Source organism: Pinus tabuliformis, chromosome 7 (assembly GCF_031772625.1).
Source record: "Pinus tabuliformis cultivar Carrire ecotype Pingquan chromosome 7, CPIR1, whole genome shotgun sequence".
In the NCBI taxonomy this organism is placed as follows: domain Eukaryota; kingdom Viridiplantae; phylum Streptophyta; class Pinopsida; order Pinales; family Pinaceae; genus Pinus; species Pinus tabuliformis.
The window spans coordinates 1,588,784,926-1,588,808,767 of NC_142293.1; positions in this window are offsets into that span (position 1 = coordinate 1,588,784,926).

A 23,842-nucleotide genomic window follows, 5' to 3' on the forward strand; every position below is an offset into this window, starting at 1 on the left:
GTGATTGTAATCTCTTCTACCCTTGTTGATTTCGAAGAAAGTGAACTTGTTTATTTTGATCATTGTAAAAGCAAATTCAAAGTTGTGCAAAAAGCTTTCTTTGTAGGCATTTATACTAAGAAAGTGAAAACAAACACCTGCATTGTGCATTTTGCATTTGATAAGTTTGCATGTTGGATTTAGGGAAAGTGCATTAGAGTGTGCTGATTGCTCTTTGAGAAAAGATAGTCGCTCTCTTTTCCCTTAGTAGCTAGGATTTTCAAAGTTGAAAGATTGTAAAGCTTGCTTATCATCTTAGACTGCATTTAGGAAGTTGTATCATACATCTTGTGGTGAACCTTGAAAGGCAAACTTTAAAAAGATCAACCTAAAATAAACTGAATGAACCTAACAACGCTTTGTAACATAACGCACAACATAGAGGTCTAAGCTAGAGACGTGTTTCGGCGTCGTTAAACATAGTGACTGTCGATCTCGAAGAAGGTGGGTGATTCCTCCTGAGAGTCGGTGGCGCTAATACGGATTGTTCTCCCACGTACCGTCGCGTATATATTGGGAGACCCATATAGGCATATATCTTTTATCCTTAGGAAGCCGTGTCGGCCGCCCTACTGATCGCAATGCAGTGAACACAGCATTCACGAAGATCGACCACCCGTACTGTAAAAAGTATTCTGTGGTTTTGCGAAAGGTTTGGCACACCCTCTGCCTAGATCTCCAGAGCAGTTTCTTTTGGCCTTTTTCAGACTCTATAACAGAAAAAGTCCATCCGAGCATTTGTCACTTCGGGCTCGTTAAAACATCGAAGGAGACTAGAGTCATCTTTAGCTTTTTCTCGACTCTTTAAAACTGAAAAAGCAAGTTGTGTCTAAAAGCGTCCTTAACAATTTATTTTAAACGGAACAATCACCCTTTAATCCTGCGTTGATATTTAGGTTGAAAAGATGGAGCACACGAACCAAGGAGTTCTCTTGGGTGGAAATCCTAGTCCCTTCTCCTCTTGGGGAGATGTTGGTGCGCCCCACATGGCCACATTGTCGCTTCCAGGATTGACAATTGGCCTACCAGTTTGGCTCTTTTCGACCAATGTCGTTCAGAATACCACCACTCCTGAACAGTCAAGTCAACAGTTAGATCAGACAAGAGTTGCCTCCCAGCCTTCCACTTCATCTTCCTCCCCTCCTTCCTCTTCGCTTGACGGAACTGGTCGATCAAAAAATCGGGTTCCTAAGGAGAAGAAGGAGAAGAAGAAGAAAGAAAAGAAGAAGAAGGAACCTAAGGCCACTGGGGGCAAACAAATTTCATCTAACAAAAATCCACACACCGCACTTGTAAGGCCTAAATCACCATGCATCATATGCAGGGGAGACCACTTCCATAGAGATTGTCCCTGTATCCCACGGATACTAAGAGACTGGTCCCCCCGTTTGCACAATTCGGGAGCATCGACCTCTGATAGCCATGTCGACTGCTCACTGTCAACTAGTGGGAGTGAAGCTCCAGGACAGAATGGGAAAGTTAAATTTCCCTGCAGACTGTGTGAAGGCGATCACGCCATCCACCGTTGTCCCTTCTTAGACGAGGCAAAAAGAGTTCTGGAAGATCGCCCGATTTTACGAGCGAATCTTCCTCCTGGATATCAAAGACTCCTGCCAAGTCCCTCACTAGTTGAGAATCCGGCCGAGCCACTTAGATGGTCAGCCGAAGCACCTGTCATTGAAGAAGAACCGTCTGGATCCATGCCTGACGAAAGTCAAAAGGTTGATACGGCAGTTGACCCGGTTTTGCTTTCAGAGGCTCCATCTTCGAATGACATCATCACAGAGGAGAATACAGACAGCACCGTCCAAGTTCTCTTCATCAGCACTGACTCTGATGATCAAGGGGGCAATGCCACCATTCCTTTGTCGCAGGAAGGAAGTTCATCAGAGCGCTATCCGGCCGTATATTCGGTCCCACCACCAAGCAACCTGGTTGTGTCCTTTGATTGGAACCAACTAGGCAGACCCCGGTTGCCAGCCAGTGTGCCATTCAGAATTATTTGTCAAATATACAGAATGGTAATGGCTGGCACTATCATTGATGAGGGGGCATCTGTGAGTATCCTTTCCTCTATTGCTTGGAAAGCGCTTGGTTCGCCGGCGCTTTTACCTGAGATGAGAAATCTATCAGGTTTTGATAAAGGAACCAGTCGACCTTTAGGGATCCTCCCCAATGTGCCTATAACATTGAAAGGGAAGACCGTTCAAATGAACGTGATGGTCGTTCAAGGACCCTTGGATTATAACCTACTCCTTGGACGAGACTATATATATTGCATGGGAGCGGTAGTCTCCTCACTCTTTAGAGTAATGTGTTTTCCACATGAAGGAAGAATGGTCAAGCTCGTGGACCAACTTTCGTTTCCCGAATCACACATCGCAAATAGTCATGTGCCATCCCTAAATGGTCTATTCATGCAAGAAGTGTCTCAACCCACGGTCCGTCCTCCTGATGAGCGCGAGTAATCCGGGAGGATATGACTGGAACCAAGGGGGCATGCATCCTGGCCTGCTTCGGCAGGGAAACTTTGGGTGTAGGGTAGGTTTCCGCGGGAGAATATGACTAGTCCGTACCCCGTCCGTGGATGGAAGAGGGGTTGTTCTAGAATAAGATTCTTTTGTCAAAGTTACGTGTTTGGCACCAATCATTCACCCTTGTCTATTTCGGTAGACATTGCCGAGGAAGTGTTTTGTTTGAAAGATTAACGAGACAATCTTTGGGTAACCTGAAAGAGGTAAGCCTCTCTCGATTAAAACAAATGTTTTGGTGGAGGGTAAGTAGAGGTAACCTTGAAACTCTGTTTTATACCTGGAGGCATGCAAACCTTTTGGAGTGCAAGCAAAGAGCGGTTATTTATCTGTTTTTTGGGTTAGTCGTTTCCTAACTTGCATAAAGAAAGGAGAGTGAGCATAGCTTTGGTAAGGTGCAAGCTCGATAAAAAATGGGATCTTTCATGAGACACTCTTATCTTATGACTGGGTAATCGAGCAGTTTTAGCATAAAGTTCATGCTCGTTAAAAAATAAACGCAAGATCCGAGCAGTTTTAACGCGGTCTTCATGCTCGTTAAAAAATAAATATAAGCAGTGAGCAATGTTTCCTCCAGAGTTGAAGCTCATTTTTAACTAAAAAATGAACCTATCCCAGTAAATAACCGCTGTGATCGTAAATTTATCAGCCATAAAAAGCCTTGGTCGTGTTTGCACCTGCCACCTCCACTTTCCATTTGGCCGATTGTTCACCTCCATATGATTGTTTACCCATTTTGAGGAACAGCTGCGAAGAGTGATTTCACCTAGCCATCCTTGTGACACTGCCGTGATTGGAAAATTCCAACTTGTACCTGGAATCAGTTGCTATCCCTGTTTATCACTCGTTCCTCAAAAGACGAGTCTTCTTTAAGCTCTTTTCAACTGACTCGTAAAATATGAAAAGATTGCCGAGTTTTGGCCTTCCAGCTCGTTAAAGGACCGGAAGAGCTATCCCTCCTCTAGATTTTAATCTTTTTGGACCTGAGGGATTATTGCACAAAAAGGTCGAGCGCTTGTTTTATTCGGCTCGTTAAAGTTATCGAAAACTCATCCCTTCTGTATTGTTTTATACTTTTTCGGACTTAAGGGATTAGATGACGAAAAAGGAATTTTGGAGTTAACTTTATGTACCTTTTCAGACTCTCTAAAAATGAAAAGGACCGAGTTATCTTTGTCATTAGACTCGTTAAAATTATTAAATAGCGACAAACTTGTCTTTAGACAAGAACGAGTTTCACTATCGCTAGGCTCGTTAAAACATAGCGATGGGCTTGCCCGAAGGGCAGGTTATAGAACAAGCATATGTTATCCTCCTCAAGCTTGACAAAAATAAAGAGGTACTGGTCAGCAATGACTGGGGAAAAATTGGGAAAAATCAAGAAAACTTTGATGGTAGCAGGTCGCTCTTGAACATGACACTTTTCCTCCATATCACATTCGGGTTGGGTTGTTTCATTCACCGGTCACATCACCATGGTCTTGCCATACCATCCATATTTGGGGTAATGCTACCGATCCATCGCATCAGTGTCGCCAGATGTTCAAGAGAAGTCGTTCAGAAAGAGTCAACCGGGTCCCATCCACTGCCATACATTATCCTTCATCCATTCATGACCACCACCTTGAATCATATGTCACAGATTGTTTTCACCTCCATTAAAATCATTAGCTCCGTTCCGTGTCATTGATGTGGGATTCATTAAGGCCCTCCTTTGACGGATCGCTCCTTGTCGACATCAGCTCATTATCCAAGGAGTTGATCTAGGAACAACCCCTTCAGTACTTTGAAGCTTGCATGCCTCAATGGCAAGTTTCTCACTTCCGGCGACAGGTATACATCAATGACCTTCGACCAGAAGATTTTGCGTGGTGTTCGACGCCAAGTCCTTTATTCACACCACGTGAATTGTACTGCAGTACCTTGAGGGTCATTATCATTATCGGTGATTCCTCTCACGCTTGTTAACGGTTTACATCATTGACCGGTAATCAAGCGATGTCTTTCCATGTTCGACTTCAGTGCAATTCTCACATGGATCGACTTGTACTTAGAGTGAAGATCGAACGAGTTCGAAGACCCTGGATCTAGTTTCATCCATCCGGGCTGCGATATATATATTCAGGAAAAAATAAAGACATTTGACATGTACATCATTGCAGCAGATGATCATCCTACTCAAAGGATGATAATTTCACTAAAACTATCAGTCTACCATCAGACGATCATCTGTTCTATGTACAAAAATGAATTTATAAAGCTGAGCATGGGAATGCCCGCCTCAGCTAGATCATGAAAGCAGTATAAATCATAATGTATTGTATTGTATTTTATTACAGGTCTCCTCCCAGCAGATGGATGAACTTCAGACCCTCCTGGATAAAGCATTTCACCCGATAAACGGCCTCATACTTTAGGGGGCAACTGTTATAGACATTTTTGTGCCTTGCATCACTGAGCATGAAATGTCAATAATCAAGGGATCCAAAGTCCCTAAACATGTTGTTCCTACCCCTAGAGGAACAAGGCCAGCAAACCACAGCACTTAACAAAATTTCTCCACCTGAAAACACTCAAAAACAAGGCAATTCTGGATCATGTCAACTGCTCCACTGAGCATCTGCGCTGAATGTCAACTGCTCCACTGTCTACCTGCGTTGAATGTCAACTGCAAAGAAGGCTACCTGCGTTGAGCGAGTTTGGACAAGTGGCAGAGTCATTGCTCAAGGTGTCAATGCCCAGGAAGCTTCCAAAATGACACTTGGATCAGGGAATTCGACTAGTGATGAGTAAGAGGTTCCAAATCTCCAAGTGGAAGCAAGAACCTCCAAGTGGACTCAAGAAATGAAGTGGGAGAGGACACTAGTCAGTCTCAGACCAGTCTCAAGCTGACTCATCCTCTCTCCAATATCCCTATATATAGATCTCTTCTACATGAGATCAGGGGGGCTGGGATTTGGTATTTGCAAAGAATTGATGTTGGTTTGTGGCTAGAAACATTGGGTGGGTTATGCTTTGAAGGGAGCTGAAGAAGGAATTCCATTCTGCTGGGAAGGAGATGCTGGGTCGGAGCCCTATGGGTTGTATCTCTTCCTGAACCCTGTTACTTTCAATAAAGCTATCTTGATTCTTTCCTATATGCTGGTGTATTTTGTATGATTGCATTAGTATATTTGATTTACTTCTAATCCTGAATCATTTATGAATATGTATATTTGCCTTTGTATTGTGTTCTTCTCTTGTTGCAAGTAGCTGTTCTCTTGTCACAGGTAGCTGTTCTCTTGTGATCTCGTGGGATTCGAGTAGTTGTTCTCTTGATCAAGCGAGGAAGCAAGTAGCTGTGGACACACAAAGAGAAGAGGATCTAGTTCGAGGGACAACCGGAAGACAACGGTAAGTCTGCCGATCTCCTCTCTTTCATATTTCATAAAGGAAGAAATCATGATAGCTGTATTCTTTTGTTGCTAAGGTGCTGTCACACCTTAGGTGGATAGGATCTTCCTAAATAGGCATTTTTCCCCACAACACAGGTTAATGAGTATTTTGAGTGGTATAATTCAAGTAGGTTATATGTGTAATGAAGGTTCATAACCGATCCCCCAAAGGTAGTCCGATGCAATCAAAACAATGGTGAAATTTAATAAACATACATATTATAAATTGCTCTGTCTGTTTCCAACGACAGGTGTTGGAAGGAGAGGCACAGTGCCCATGCAGATAACGAAGGCTTCTCTTTTCTTGTATTTTTCCAGTGGAGCTGGTGGATGATGAGACAGAATGTTGCAGAATCAGCCAGAGAAGGAAGAGATGTTCAGCATGATTTCAGACCTTGTAAGAAATTCTCAAGTTCTTCTCTCTGTTTCGATAATTCTTTAATAGTAAGACTGTTGTTCAACATGGTTTCAGGCCTTGTAAGAAATTCTCCAATTCTCCTATGTGTTCTTATAATCCTTTAAAATTACTCATGTTGTTCAGCATGGTTTCAGACCTTGTAAGAACTTCTCAAATTCTCCTCTCCGTTTCATAATTATTTAATAGTATTCATGTTGTTCAGCCAGGTTTCAGACCTTGTAAGAAATTCTCAAATTCTGCTCTTTGGATCTATAACTCTTTAATAGTATTAATGTTGTTCACCACAGTTTCAGATCTTGTAAGAAATTCTCTCTCTGTTTCGATAATTCTTTAATAGTATTAATGTTGTTTCTATATTTTAATAGTATTAATGTTGTTCAACATGGTTTTTTTCTTGCAGTGGCCAATCCATCGCCTGTATCGCCTGAGTTGAATGCATTTTCTGCTCGAACTTTGTTAAATGGCATTCAGCTTGCCAGGGACCCGGAAGCACCGAAAGCACCAAAGACTGAGGTCCAATGCACGTCCCGTGATCCGAACATGCTTGCAGGTGTCGCAAGTGATCATAGAGATACATCTCCTACAGAGATGGCGAGAAGACAACAAGATGTGTCTGCAGCTCCAGGTATATCTATAGATCTACACACTACACTTTGAATTTATGTTTCCTGTCATTGAACTCATTGCAAAACTGCAGGTATCGCTCCGATTTTGCAGTCGAAAGAAGCTGTTTATGGTATCACTGCTCGCAATCCAGATAACGATGCGCAGAAATCAGATGGTTACGTGATGCATCAAGTCCAAGATATTGGTAATACTGGTACAGCAACACCAGATTTAACTCTTCAAACTAGAGTTGATGCACTTCCTAACTACAGCAGGCGAAAAGAAGCGCAAGAAAATGTATTGGATGAGCAGGATGAAACGGAGAACCACTGAATCTAGTTTTAAATCTAGGTCACCAACATTATTTACTTCAACGAAGAAATTTGCTGAATGAACAGAAATCCAGATTCCACGTTTTCCTGAAAAGTTGAAGACCCAGAAACAAGACATGTTGCAACTTCCATACAAATAAGGTAACTTTGATCAGAAATCACATTCCTTTATGCACCTTCATTTTCTCTTCTATTCAAAGCTAAAGCCTTAAATATAAACTATTTAAGTAAGACTTCAAACATGAACTTCATAATGGCCCAATGAAAAAAAAAACATACCATGTTTTTAAGAACCATGTCCAGGCCCTCCTCAGGTGTTTTGAGGGGAAATATTGGTTTTCCCTTTTCAAAAAATAGCATTGGTGACTTTACTGGGTCAAATTTCGTGGGTGCCCACCACCTGAACATCGTAAAAAGAAAATAAATTAGGTAGTAATGGTAAAGAACCATTATGTTTCATCATTCGTCCATAACTAAATTGGGAATAAAGCAGTTTTGATTACACAAATAAATTGTGCATCCACTAAAACTACCAAACTAGAGTATACAATCATAAAGCATATCATAACAGTTGAGCTTTAGTGCATCTACTTATCACAGTAGTTAGAAATTAGAATAGCTTTGCAGTTTACTCTATGAGGCACTAAGAGGTCCAATTTACAAGGTATGCGATTACTTGATAAGAATTAATTTTTATAAGGCTACAGGGTTATTAACGTACGTTTGGATATGTTTTCCAACAGAAAAATATTGCATTCGAAGCGTGTAAACAAGACAAAAGAAAGTTATCATATAACAGCTCCGATTAAAGAAAGAAGATTGGTTTTTGAGCTTCCTGCTTGCTGGTCTCGACTCGATCAATCGAAGAGGTTGGCTGGTAAGGATAAGTAGCAGCAAAGAGTTTGGGGCGGGCTTCAAAACCGGGGAACAACTGAACAACAATCTTGAGCTGCTTGGTCGCCCTTGCTTAAGAGGTTTAAACGAGTCCCCCAGTTGATTGAAAGAAAACTTAAGCAACTGTCTTAAAGCTATCGGAACTCCTATAGCGGCAAGGTAATCCGAAGGATTTCTGTCGCCCCCTGTCTTACAGGGATGAAATGAAATAGAGGTGTGTTCGCTAATGCCGACACATTGAGCCATGCAATTATGCAGATTGACACATATCCCAGAGATGTGTCAATTATATGGCATAACATGTGTCTAATTGTTAACAAAAATATACTTTCGCATTCAAAGAAGATATGCCATAAGTTTTCTTAACATTAAATGTTGCAAATTAATGCTAAGGAAAAGATAGCATTACTTCATGCAGGTGTCAAGTTGTTTTAATTACTTGTACTTCTCCCAACTTTTTCCTAACTTTTGAGTTTGTATGCCTCCTTGTGAGGCCAAATAAGAAGAAGATTTTATTGATTGGTTAAAAGCACAAAAGACTTCAAGGAAATTTAGTTAAAATAAAAAATATTGTATTAGTTGGTGTGACATTTCAAAAAACTTTACTTTAAATTAAAATAACTTTATTGATTATCGTGTCAAAGGAATGATATGGACTAAAACCGATTACTATAGTCGCTCCAGCCCCGAAGGGGCAGGGACTAATAATTTAACATGGACAACTCACATTTAATAATTTAACTGTTTCTTATGATAACTAATCTTAAACGAGAAGCTACTCGAATGTTCCATGAAACTACGAATAAAGCAAACCGGCTTACCTAAACTTGCAACAATTTGCAAGTAGCAATATGGGGCTTTAGTTCTGGTTCAGGTTCCGTTGTAAACCCTGACCTTGACTTGCGGCCAACTACTGCGTGGGTTTCTGTCAGCAGTGGACTTTTGCCAAACGTTTTTGGACATTATTTGAGCTTTGGAGAAGGAACGCTCGTTCTAGCAACAGTCCAGACTGCGTTCACTAGTAACAGGACTCACCAGTAAGTAAAATGTTATTACAGTCCCTTAAATAGCCGTCATTTCATTTTTACCTTTTGTACTGAACGCTAACGGTAAGGACTCTTCAAACCCTAAATTACATTTATAATAACTATTATATTCTGAGCTACAATCCCTCTGAATAGCCAATGATTTCAATTCTGCAGTAGGTACTTCACACAATACAGTGGCTGTAGTTTAATCAAAGAACTGCAACCTTTGGCTGGAATTGGATGCATGTCTCCTCACGCCATGGCTCAACGAACAGAGCGGACTTCAAGGGTCGAGGACAGTTCATCTGGACTACCTCCTGAATGCCCGGCTGTCAAAGGTGGGGCAGACGAGGAGAATGCAAAATGGGTTGTCAAAGCTGGGGCAGACGCCGAGGGGACTGCAAAAAGGGTTGTCAAAGGTGGAGCAGACGCCCATGAGACTGCAAGAAGGAAAAAACAGGAATATTTGGAATATCACAGACAACGGGTGTAACAGATGCGAGCTAGACATTTAGGAGACATCCCAGCTCATGCCCCTGTCAATGAACTGGACCTTCAGTTTCCAGAGGAAAATCGGAGTTTGACCACACAGAGTCGAGGTGATGAGGTCGCGCGCAAACGGAAAGTGAAAAATGAAGCAGAGGAAACATTTAGTGCCAAATTCAACGGTAGAGAGGTTAAAGATGTTTCCTACAAAGAGGCCCATGAAAGGAGGTTAGTGGTATCCATGTTCCATGATTTTGCGCAGAGACTGACACATCATCAGAAAAGATTGGGTAAAGAGAATGACCCAAAAATCATAAGGGTTTTCGACCATGCATCAGAGAAATTTAAATTTCTTTGCCAAAATCTTTGCAGGAATCATATAGGTTCTGTTCCTGGAGTCGAAGTTGGAGATGTATTTCAATCCCGAAGGTTGTTGAGTATTATAGGATTGCATAGACCTGTTGAGGCAGGTATATACTATCTAAAGCGAGAAGAAACAGGTCACGCGGTGCCATTGGCTACCAGCGTTGTTGCTTCCGGTGGTTATGAGGACAATATTGACAATGGAGATGTAATAATATACGCAGGCCATGGTGGGACGAATGATAACCAGAGAAAGAAACAGAAATAGGTTTATGATCAGCTTCTCACTCCCGCTAATGCAGCCCTAAGGAATAGCTGGAGGAAAAAACAACCCGTTAGATTAATCCGATCTTGCGAGGAATTGCCTTGTGGGTATAGGTATGATGGGCTCTACAATGTAGAGCATTCCCGGTTAGAAAAAGGACGAGCGGGATATCTGGTGTACAAATTCAGACTAAGGCGGAAAGGAGATCAGCCTCCTCTGGTTTCTCATATAGTGCGGTTTAGGGCCGGTCCCCATGGTAAGAAAATAGGTGTAATCAAGGAAGATATTGCGGAAGGACGACACAAATTTTCTATACCAGTCGTTAATTCCATAGACAATGTCTACATTATTGATGATTTCGAATACCTCCTTACAGTGAAATATCCCTATTTCTTCCCTAAACCAGAGCTGCTAGAAGGATGTTGTTGCACTGGTGAATGTACTATACTGAAAACTGCCTTTGTGCTAGAAGAAATGGAGGGAAATTCCCTTACAGAACCGATGGGATACTCATTAAACCTAAGACAGTAGTGTATGAGTGCGGTCCTAAATTCAGATGCCCACCAACTTGCACAAATAGGGTTTCTCAACAGGGGTTAATAATATTGTTTATTTCCCTCAATATTTAACTAATAATAATATTGTAATTGATATCATCTAAATGAGTTGTTCTAGAAATTGGAGTATATATCACTTATGAAGTAAAATTGAATAGAGAAGCATGGTAAAATGTATGAATAGTGCAAGAAGCAAGAAGCATTATTCAATACAAGTTTTAAGTTTTTTCTTTTATGGTAATCCTTCTTTCCTTAAGAATTTTTATGCATACATTATTCAATCAAGAATAATGAATATTAAGCTATTATTTTTTCTTTCTCTTATTTTAACTTTTCAATAATTCTATAAATATGCCTTATATGTGTTTAAGTTATTTTATATTTCTTTTGTAATTTGTATATTAGAAAGTTATTTTCTCTCACACTTAAAGAAACTTGGGATGTAGTTATTTATTTCGTGTATTTTTGTTTGTGAGATAATTGAGGTATGAACTTACACATTTGGCTGCAACTTTATGTTCATAGTTACCTTGTATTATGCCATTTTATTATGTATGTAGATATAGAAAGAATGTGATTATGATCATAACTTTTATCATCTGTACATTAGAGGTAAACAATTTTCATTCTATCTTTTAACTATTCAATGCACATATTTAACATTTAAGTTGACAAGAAATAATTGTGGTATCTTGAACATCATATGCTTTCCACTTTTATTTGGAAGGAACTTGAACATCATATGTTTTGTCCCAAATGTAATCTTTATTAGCTGGAAAGCCACTTTAAACAAGAAATGATCCTTTGGCCATTAAAGAATACTTGATATTTGAACAAGTTTTACTAGAAAGAAAATGTTGGACTTTTGAAAAGTTAAAAAAAATATTGGAACTTTTAATCACATCTCATTTAATCTATACTCATTATCAATAATTAGATATTGTCTTTATAAAAATACTTATTTTGTTTAATAAAAATAGGTAGGGTGTTTTTTAAAATTTTGGACATTTCATATTTATAAAATCTAAAAAAATATATTTATGAAAATAAATCTTTTAATACAATAAATTAAAAAGAAAAACTATTAAAAAATGTGACTTAATTTGAATTTTATTTCAATTTGCTTGAAAAACAAGTTACAGGGAAAAATATTTCTTTAATAGAAAACCACTACCATAAATCTATAATTATTATTATGTTAATTACATTAATAGATATTGTTTAAAATTTGATACAAATTTTTAAATTGAAGGAAAAATATTTTTAGTCTCAATATAAATATATACTTTTTAATTAAAGAAATAATAGAAATTAAAAGATTCATAAATTAAATACGAATTGAATTTTGTTCTTCTTCTTTTATTTTTATATTTATATTTAGAGCAATAAACTTAGATTTCATCTCTTTATGAATTACAGTATTTTGACTTTTAAATGGAGGGGAAATATTTTGATACCTATTACATTGAAAACCCAAATTTAATCGTTTAACTATCTTTAAAAATCTTCACATTAAAGTCCCTAGCATCTTCGATGAAATGACTACCATTAAAGCATCTGACATGAGCTTGAAGTAATGTGCGAGTAGCAATATGCGGCTTCAATTCTGATTCAGCTTTTGTCGGAAACGTTGAATTTGCACTAAATTAGTGCGATACAGCTCCTGTCAACTTTGGATTTGCAGCGTAACATTATGAGTGACAACTAGGTACCACGTTCACCAGCCACTAAGCAAAGGGCTGTGCAACTAAAACGTTATGAGTGACAATCCTATATACTTTTTAAAACCGTAAATTATTTTATAATCAGTAGAATATGAGTTACATACGGTGATTTTATTCCTCTCTAACACACACACATATATATGAGCCGCAATACCTCTAAATGGCCAATGATGTTATACTCATTAGTAATACAGTAGTATATGAGCGTGATCTAAATGCAGATTTCTCCGCTCTGCATAAATAGGGTTTCTCAACACGTGTTGAAACATAAGTTGATCGAGATCGTCAGGACACCAAGGAAGGATGAGGGAGTTCGGACGTTGGGATTCATGCAAGGTCGAGATTTGGGAGCGATCTACATCGCTCCCAAAGCATTTCAATGAATAATTTGATTTTCCCAAAGCATCTCAATGAATAAAATTCGGGTGACCTACGAGGGGTGGTCAACGATTAATTAGCATCGGCCTCTATTTTTCAACTTTTTTGGAATAAGAGTTTCAAAGTCGGTGCATCCAGAGCTGGTATGCAAAGAGATTTCTACGGAGTTCGAGACAGACATATTCGCTCAATTTGTTATACATGATTACCATGGCAAAGATACTCCTCTTATGTTGTGTTATTTGCTCTTGAAAATATTTCATCTCAGCTTGAGCTGTCTCTTAGCTCATCTTAGACAACAAAGAGTCCATAGCCACCTATTCCGACAGGCTATCAACTTGAGCAAACCATTGATAACAAGTTCAGTTAGAAGTACAAGCATGGTAGCGTGCGTTACACGTTCTTGTCTTCCAATTGAGCACTCCATGCTTATGGTTCAATAAAAGTTTTAGGTATTGTTTCTTCTCCGTAGTTTCTTCAGAAATTTCATGAATACATTTTTCAATCCAAAAGAGTGATATTAAGCCATTCAAATAAATTTTTCCTTATTCTACCTCTATATTAATTTTTCAAGCATTCAATAGATATATATTTTATTATTTCAAGCATGTAGGAGATAAACATGTGTTGTGTTTGAGTTAATTTATAAATTAGATATATTTTTTTCTATGTTTCAACTAATCAATAAATCTTTTGTACTATTCTTGCAAATAACCTGTAGTTATTTGTTTTTTATACTTGCGCTTTTGTTTTATACTTCTGTTTGCGAGATGTTTGTGGCACGAGATGATTGTGACATGAGATGATTGTGACATGAGGTTGTAGATTTGAGTACAACTTTGTTGTGAGAGTTAGCCTCTAATATGTTATCTTTGTAAGTCAAGTAGACATTAAAAAGAATATGGTTAAATGTATTTTGCATATTATTTTCTATAATATAATTTTGTTAATTGGTGGGATATGATAAATAAGAAATAATTATAAAGCAATGAAAAGCATGATATTTTGAGAAGGTTTAAAAAAAACGATGTTAAGATTCATGAAATAATTTAATTTTTAAACCAAAGCATCACATTTATTTTAGAGAAACTAATTTTTATCATAAGAAAATTGAATACAAAAAAGTTATTTTGTATTAAATTTGAAATTCCAATGAATTAACATGTCTCAAAATTATTCCTAAAAACTTTAAAACTTTCCTAAAAACTCTAACTTAAAAATAAAATAAGTTACTAATTATCAAGGAAGAACTGTGTTCAAACAAAACATTATTCCAATAATAGTAAGTAATTATTTTTAAATTTTAAATAATTATTGAAATTTCTAATTACATATCTCTTGGTTTACATTTTTGTTAGTGGTTGAATGTTATATGAAAGATATCTCATGGCTATGCATATGTGAAGTTATTCAAGTATATTGGTAATGATGTTTATATCCTTGAGGATTTAAGGAGGAATAATATTGTAATTCATATTATGTAAATGTGTTGGTTTAGGAATTAGAATGTATATCATTGATGAAGTGTTTTTCAATGGAGTAATTGTTCTAGGAATTGGGGCATATATCAATTATGAAGTAACATTGAATGTAGATGCATTGAGTAATGCAAGAAGCATTATTCAATAGATTTTTTAGTTTCTGTCATTTTATATAAGATTTATTTCCTCAAGATTTTTTATGCATGCATTATTCAATCGAGAAGAGTGAATATTAAGTTACTCTTTTTTTTCTTTATTTTAACTTTTGGGTCATTCAATAGATATGTGTTATATGTGTTTAATCTACTTTATAACTTTTATGTTCTTTGCCAATTACATAATTTATTTGTTTACACATTTAAATAAATTTGAGTTGTGTAATACCCATGTTGATTGTGTTTTATGAGATAATTGTGAAACCTTATTGTGACTTGTAAGAGGGCCAAGACTATAGTTGTATATCTGGATAATTTATATTTAAATATGTAGTTATAAATAAATTGTTTTCTTTTATGAAGTTTTGTAATGTTATATAAACTATTAAACACATATCAAGAAGACAATAAGAGTAGGATAAATGTGAGTTGCATTCTATTAACAATATTCACATACAAATACAATTCCTTGTGACCCTTGGTCTTCATATACCAAGTGGTCTCTTGGACTCTATTGATTTTTCACATTCCACACCAACCCATAGAGGATTATGTGCCCAACATTCCCCCCCTTAATCTAAAGGGATATGTATGAGTCCAAAAAGAGAGATGTCATACAAAATGTGAAAAAATGCATGGCAGCACTAGGTTGTATGTGCTCTCTGAAATGTTGGCATAAGGAGGTGGTTTAAGTATGACCACCAACACTGGAATGATTAATGCAATTCCTAGAGCTCTTCCAAAACTGGAAAGAAGTTGAAGTCTTCTACTAGAGGAAGTGTCCTTAATTCTTTGAAGAGGGAGAAGATCAACCTAAAAAGGGAGGTCTCAACCCCACGTAGATGGTTTAAGATTGACCACCAACCAAAGGCATGCTCAAGGGAATCTTTGTCTCTCGCTATAGCTCTAAATTAGGAAGAAAATTTACGTAGTGGCTCAAGCTCGCTTGATGTGGATTTGAAGCTTATATATGACCATCACTTCCCCCCGTGTCAGATACAAGGTGAGAAGATGAAGAGATCTCAACTGCAAGACTTTTCAATCTTCAAGAACAAATCTTGTTGTGTGAGTGAAATATCTTCTTGTCTATTGAAGCCCATTTCCAAGAAGCGATCCATCCAAGATGAGTCTTTGTTCTTGCAGGAGCCTTATTTTTGAAGCATCTTTGGGAAGAATGAATATGTTGACCGCAATGCTTGCACGGATGAAGATCAAAACAGTGATCTTTGACATGGCCAACTTAGTCATAATGTTCGCATTTAATATTTTGTAGTTGTTGTTGTGGAAGAGGAGAAGAAACTGGAACATATGAAGATGTACTATCATGAACGAATCCAACACTCTGAGAGTGAATGGGCTTTGAGTAATCTAGAATATGAAAGGACACATCCTTTTCATATCCAAGACTAGTTTTGTGCTTGTTATGGACAAGCTCTTCCCAAGTTCTGATGATGGGTTTGGGAAATGCAGATTGAACTTTTGCATTTGCATGAAAATATTCTCTTGAACTAGACACTGAATGTCAATCAAACTCAAATTTATATTCTTGCTGTTGATGGAAGTCTGTCTCAATGTTTTGAACAAAAACAGGTTCAGAATGATGACTCCAGTGATGTAATTCTTCTTCCTGAAGCTGAGATTTAAGCTACAAATATTCTATCTTTTCTTGTGCATTTTGTATACATTTTTAATGTCAGCAATAGTGTCTTTATTGATTTTGAATGTGCTGTCAGCAATGGATATAATTAAAGTTCCCAATAACTCTAGTATTCTTTCAAGCTTAGCCGTTTTTCTTAATAGCTGGCAAATAAAGAGTGTGAACTTTAATTCTATCACTAGAAATTATGTAATATCTTCTTCTACAAACAATATGAAGCCTTTATGGTAGGCTTTGGAGCAACCATTAAGACCAAATTTCATCATATACCAATTAACAATTGGGCTAAAAATAGTGAGCTCAAACTGTCAGAGAGAAACTTAAAAGGTAGATTCCCAATGTAAAATGGTACATGCAAAGACATGCTCTAATTGTAAGGATGGCACAGGGTGCATGCTGAAAGCTGGAATAATGAACTTGCCATCTTTATGGAGAAATGAATCGATACCGAGCTACTCTTCTTAGCATGCTAGGGATTCCTACAAGGTATCAAGGAAGGAAATAATTTCAATTCACCTGGTCTCTTTCCAATCCAAACAATAGTTCCCGATGAATAACTTCAAGGGGCACACAAGATACCTCGGCCTCAAAAGAATTCAAGCCACTTTGACATAAACAAATTCTACCTCAACCCATTTGAAAATTGAATTCATGTCATGTTCATGAGAACCTCAACTGGAGCTAATCCTTTCTCGCTCACAAGGCATAATTGTTATTCTTAATACCTTGTTTTTAGTTTTTGTCAATCTAAAATAGTGCCTTCTTGGAGCCAGATGCCATCACTCAAGCATGGACCTATTCACAACTTCAATTTACTGCACTTTATTAACATGAAGTAACCATGGGCAAGCAAATTGCACTACTTTTTGAATTGTATGGGCCTTTATATCACTGGTAGGTTCTCACTACCATGTTTCCTTCTCAATTACATATAATATCTTTGAAGAAGAGTAGGAATGTTTTATTGCAAGTAGATTTGTCGACAAGAGAAGGTTCAATTGACAAAAGGAATAAAGAAGGGGTTGTCAATTTAATGCAAAAGAGTCTAAGGGAGTTTGAGATATAGATACAGATGCTAGACTTCTCTCAAAATGTTTTGATTGAATCACAATCTGAAATTTCGAAGAAGCTTACATCTTCCATTGGCATTGAAGATTCAAATAGAAAAATAAGACATGCTACATCATTTTCTATTCCTAAACAAACTCAAGTTGAAAGGCTTGGATATAAGACACAAATCACAAGAGATGACCGTGATACTGTGAAATTGGAAGGCGATACAGATGGAACTATGAGAAATCATAGGGAGTTTTGGTCGAAAGGAAGGAATATAAGGTCACGTCGGTCTTTGGCTACATGTAAAATTGAGCTGCATGAGTTTGGCCTATAGAGGGGCCAAGTTGAGGAGGACCAGCCAATTGAGGATGAGAGATCGGCTCAATGGCCACAACAAAATAAACTGGGCATTGTCGTTGTGGATGCCATGGAAACACATAATTTTTTGTGTGCAACCATCATTTTCTATGAACTCAATTGAGATCTCTTCCAGAATTTCAAACTGGTTGAATTATACAGTAGAATTATAAATTGTCCCATATCCTTTCTACTTCTCACCGCATCGACTGTGTGTCTAAATAAGCTGACTGGAATGAATGTAGAAGAATGAGTGGAGTGCAATGAGTGGCCCATCTTGTCACGACATTTTCTAAAAGCTAGTGGAAGAACGCGTTTTTAGCCCATGCACGGTCTTCAAAATGCATGTCTTGGATGCACCAATTTGCAGGAGATGTAATATACTCAAAATACTGCACCATAAGATGTCAAGCCATGACTATCAAAGAAACATCACACCATCTCTCTTCAACACACACTTACAAACAGTCAATAAGTATACTTAGTGCAAAACTGAGCGATCGACATTCTCTTGAAATGCCTCTCTTTATCCAACATTCACACTAAACACATAAGACTCTAGCTCTGATGATAGGGAATTTCTATGCATATGACAAAATAACAACAACTTTTAATATCAACAACTTTGGCATTTTTTGATATTATAATGTACACTGCAATAGTTCTGACCCGATAAGGCCACAATTATCAGAGAGAGGCATTTTATGACATTGCAATGCACATTGTAACAATTCTTACGAGGCCATGACTATGAGAGAGCAACATTTTCAGGTACTATAACACACACTCAATTCTCACTTTAGAAATGTTCCAAACAAGAATCCAATGCAAGGCTTGAATGGAGGGTCGAAATGAACCATTGTACATAGAGAATATAGAGACAAAGGAAATTGCAGAGAAAAAGCACTGGAAGTTGCAAAAAGTGCCTAAAAATGAGAAGATGGATCTTTGACAAAGACCAAATTAGAGGAGTGTTTGTTCAAGCGAACAGTAAAGAAAAGGGTTTATGAGAGGAGGAAATTTTTGTGGAGCGTTAGAATCCCAATGGATAGGAACAATGCACAATTAGAATGCTCAAGTTATGTCAAAATAGGATAGAGCCAATAAGGCAGAGGTGACATGTGTAAAAAGGCCACAAAACTAGTGGCTCCAATATGGACAAGGCAGGAATTTACCTGCTCTGATACCATGTTAAACACACATGGAGAAGACAACAAGAGTAGGATAAATGTGAGTTGTATTCTCTTAATAATATTCCCATATGAATATAATTCCTTGTGACCCTTGATCTTCATATACCAAGTGGTCTCTTGGACTCTGGTGACTATTCACATTCAACACCAACCCATAGAGGATTATGTGTCCAACATAAACAATAAGTGTGTGATTAAGTGTTTATGATGACAATAATTGTGGTGGCTATAGTCGAAAAAGAGAAGTGTATTATGTGAAACTTTTAGTTATTGCAGTAACTGGAAATTATTCTTCTAACTGTAAATTTAATTACGTAGTTTATTTTCTACGACAAACAATGATTAAAATCACAACTGCAATTTTCACCATAAAAATACAGTGGAAAATAAAATATTGAAAATTGAGAAATTCTATCACACACACAATAATTTTGACACATCTATTTTTGGAAAATTGTCCCCAGAAAAAAAAAGAAAAAAAGAAAAAAACTAATGTGGGAAAATCAGTGCAATAGATGAGGGTTTTATTTTTATTCTTTATTAGCAATTCTTACTACAATAATTTAGATTCCCAACTGAAAATCTACTATTGGGAAAATACAGGAGAAATTATTGTGAAATTTTCTCTCATCCCACAACTAATTTTTGCCTCTGAAATAATCACCCTAGCCTTTTCACTGAGCCTCATGTGTTACCCTTTGTGTAATTATTACGTAGATCTTGTGGGGATTTCAGCCTTCCTTCCTTTGCCTCTTCTTGGAACTAGAAAACTTCCTCCCAAAATGTTTCCATCCTCCTCTTCCACCTTCTGCTCACCCTATGGCTCTATCTTGTCTGCTGAATTACTGCCATTGAGAAAATTGAACTGCCTGAGCAATTATCTGCATTGGTGTATCCTCCATAAACACATTGATCTCCTCTTATAATCCACTATTGGAGCACCAAAAACCAAGATTAAAACTTAATCGATGGCTAGTATCATCTCTAGATCAATCCATGTGAGTTTCTAGAAGATTCTCTCCTTATCTTAATTAATATTGATTAATTAACCATATTTCCTAAGTTTAAACTTAGGAAATATTTAAAAATCGGTTAATAATCTAATTGATACACTACCAGGAGAAATTTCTAGAAACTATTTCTGGGTTTTTTAGAACTCACATATTGTAGCCTCTCCACCAAATTTCATGGCTACAACACATTATATGCTACAAAAACTAACACTCCCTCTTAGTGAGGAATATGTGCTAGTGCTGCACTCCGTGCCACAATACATTGTCTTTGCATCATCTCCTATCACCCTGCTGATGTCTGGGCATAATGCCCACAAACCACTGCTCAACTTTGATACACGCTGCATATGTGCTGCTGCTGACACTACCAACACTGCGTTTGCACTGCAACTTCCTCTCATCTACTGTTGTTGTAGCTGAGAATCATCCAAGGTAATCTGCCTCTACTACTGAAATGAGTTCTCCACCATACCCATATGTTCTCTAAAATATATGAACTTAGCTCTTCTTAGAGCTTCCATGAAGTATATCTACAACCTTCACTTCTGTGGGAACATACTGTAGATGAAATGTTCCATGTTCTACACAATATTTGATGAAATGACGTCGAATATCTATGTGTTTCGACCTGTCATGAAACAATGGATTCTTAGAGAGATTTATGAAATTCAGATTATCATAATAGACACTAGTTGCCTCCATCCTCTTCCTGAACAAGCTGACTCACAACTTTCGAACCAATATAGCATCACACCTAGATGTGCTTGCTAGAATATACTCTGCTTCTGTAGAGATCAATGCTATGGACTTTTTCTTCCTGCTACACGAAGGAACCATCCTTGATTCGACACTAAAGCAGTACCTAGAGGTACTTTTCATATCTACCAAACTAGCTGCCCCATCTGCATCTTCGAATCCACATAATCTGGCATCATCTCCTTGGGTATATCTCAACCCATACTCTAATGTTCCACACACGTACCTCAGAATGTGCCTCGCTACTGCCCATTGTACCCTTTTTGTCTCTACCATGAGGTGGCTAAGGGTATTGACTACCAAGCAAATATCTGGCCTAGTATTGACTAGATACTTGAGAGGCACAATAAATTGTCTATACAAGGTACATTTGACACCCTTGTCATCTAATAAATATATCTTCTTCTATTTGGTGATCATGGACGTAGACATGGGTCTACAATCTTGCATTCTGAACCTCTTTAGAATATCTATAGCGTATCTTCCTTTCTCGAGGAATATTTTCCCATGCTTCCTCCATACTTCTAATCTAGGAAATAGTGTATTTGCTACCAGATTCCTCTTGCAGTCCATTATGATCCCTAATGATCTTATCAAAAAGAGATCATTCGCATACAACACTAGGATGGGTGGCTCACCTTCTACCATCAAATATTAAAGGTTAGGATTTGCATCACTCTTGATGAATCCCATCTGGTGCAAGTAGTTATCAATCCTACCATACCATGCACTCAGAAACTTCTTGAGTTTGTATAGAGTCTTCTTCAGCCTCCACACATGAGTGTGCCTCTCATGAGTCTCGAAGCCCTATGCTTGTTCTATGTACACTTCTTCTTGTAACACCCTCCTCCCATATCTACCCAAGTATTCGACCAACTCAGGTAAACATGTGACAAGAAATTACTATGATATGATCCACTCCCTAGGTGTCAGTTAAGGAAGTGGAACTAGCGAACCACATCACATAAACCTTCCATGTCAACAACATAACTTCCAAGAGCCATCCCAACCACTGAAATAACCAACCCCTAAGACCAACTGAAGTTTTAATGCATCAAACTATTGGACACTCCCTTGATATGGACCAGGGTACATCTAGGAGGCTCCAGAATCTCCCAGAGCAAGGGCAAGTGAGTGTCTGGGGATTTTTCCCCCAATTTTGTGCCTGCATCTCTAGGATTAGTGCCACATTTTCATGCCCAAAGCCTAGGTCACTACCCAAAACTTAATGACACATTTAGAAATGAAATTTCACAGTGGAACAAAGATACATTTTCAAAAACATCAATAAGACTAGACTGGACCGCTACTAGCCATGATAGGTATTTCGTTAAAAATGTCACAAACATGAAAGCTACAAGTCCTAACAACATAGTGGAGCATATGGGTCTCATACTTATCTAAGATTCACTATGAGGAATTGTTTCATTATCACATTAGCTACATTATCATATATTAGGCCATAGATACATTTTTCATTCATTTACAAGAAAAACCTGATGAGAGCAATACATGGTCACTATCATAATACATGTTCATTACCAACATAATAAAAACTAAAATATCAAGGAAACAAGAGCCATATAATCCACATATAAACTACTATAATACTCATAACATACCGAGGAGAAAGATAACTCTTATTGATGATTGCATACGCCGACCAAGTATGGGACTTCCACGAACCACCCAACCGTAGACTAGGCTGAACCAAATCTTTCTTTCATCTAGTCACCCCCATGCCATATTCCAAGCATGAATGCGAGATCACATGGAACAATCCATCAAAACCGGACCAGAGATTTGAGAGGCCAAACCACCTCAACACATCAAACAATGACTCCACCTCACATTTGGACACCACAAACCATCACCATATTGGTCTCAAACCAAGCTTTCCAGGGCTCCAGAGCATTTGTTCCAACCAAGGCTTTGGGGCTCCAGAGCATTTGTCCAACCAAGGCTCTAGGACTAGTAACTCAAGCCACAACTATTGCGGGGTTCTAGAGTGTTTTTCCAGCCAAGGCTCCAATACTAGTAACTCAACCCACTAAGGGCTCCAAAGTGTTTGTCCTACAAGGCTTCTAGGACTAGTAACTCAACCCAAGTTGTTTCACAAGTTCTAGAGCATTTCTACAACCAAGGCTCCATGACTAGTAACTCAACCCAAGCCGTTACAACTCTTCCAAAGTGTTTTTCCAACCAAGGCTCCAGGAAATAATAACATAACCCAAGCTAAAGGAAACATGAGAGCCATACAAAAAAACAAAGAATTGAACCCATAACGCCATGGCTATCCAGGAAATGGCAAGGCCAAGAAAATCCACTACCAATCCAGGCAATCCTCCATGCCAATGATAGATCATGACCAATAACCCACATGCATATGCCATGCATGCCAAAACTAGTGAGGAAAACATACATGCAACTCGATACTTACAAGAAAAACATATTGTAGTTGTTGATCCCGATGTCGTCTTATGATTTCCTGCCCTTCCCGTGCCTTCTTTCTCAAAAAATCCAAGTATGTCATACTCCTCCAATAGTGCTCCAAGAAAACTCTAGGTGTCCAAGTGTATGTGAGAGAGAGAGTAGAGAAAGCTCTCCAAAATTGAACTCACAAAATCTTATACTAACCAAACCTAAGAAAAATCTTTGCCAAGTGATCCTCAGAAGCCTTTTTATCAATGAGACCTCTATTTTCTTCTTTTTTAATTATTTTCCTTCCTTTACCTCTACACATGCAACTTGTGACCTTTCACTTTCCTTTTCAGCTAATTTCCATTATTTTCATAAATAAATGTGCCAAAATGCCATTTTGCGTTTTGAAAACCTTTGGAAATTTCCTTTGCTATAGTAAACCAAATGAACACCCACTAGGATCTTTTTCCCAACATTCAGCTTGGAATGCGTGTCATGTGACCTTGGTATAAGTTTTATATTTATATGGATTTTTACAAGGGTTGTTACAAAACCCTACCACTTGGGGGAAAACCATCCTCGGTGTTCAATGATACCTACAACTAAAAAACTATTGAATACAAAACATATTGCCCATGTAGCTTTATAAAATAGATCATTAAAGTATTTACAGTGACATCCTTCTGAAAACATGACAA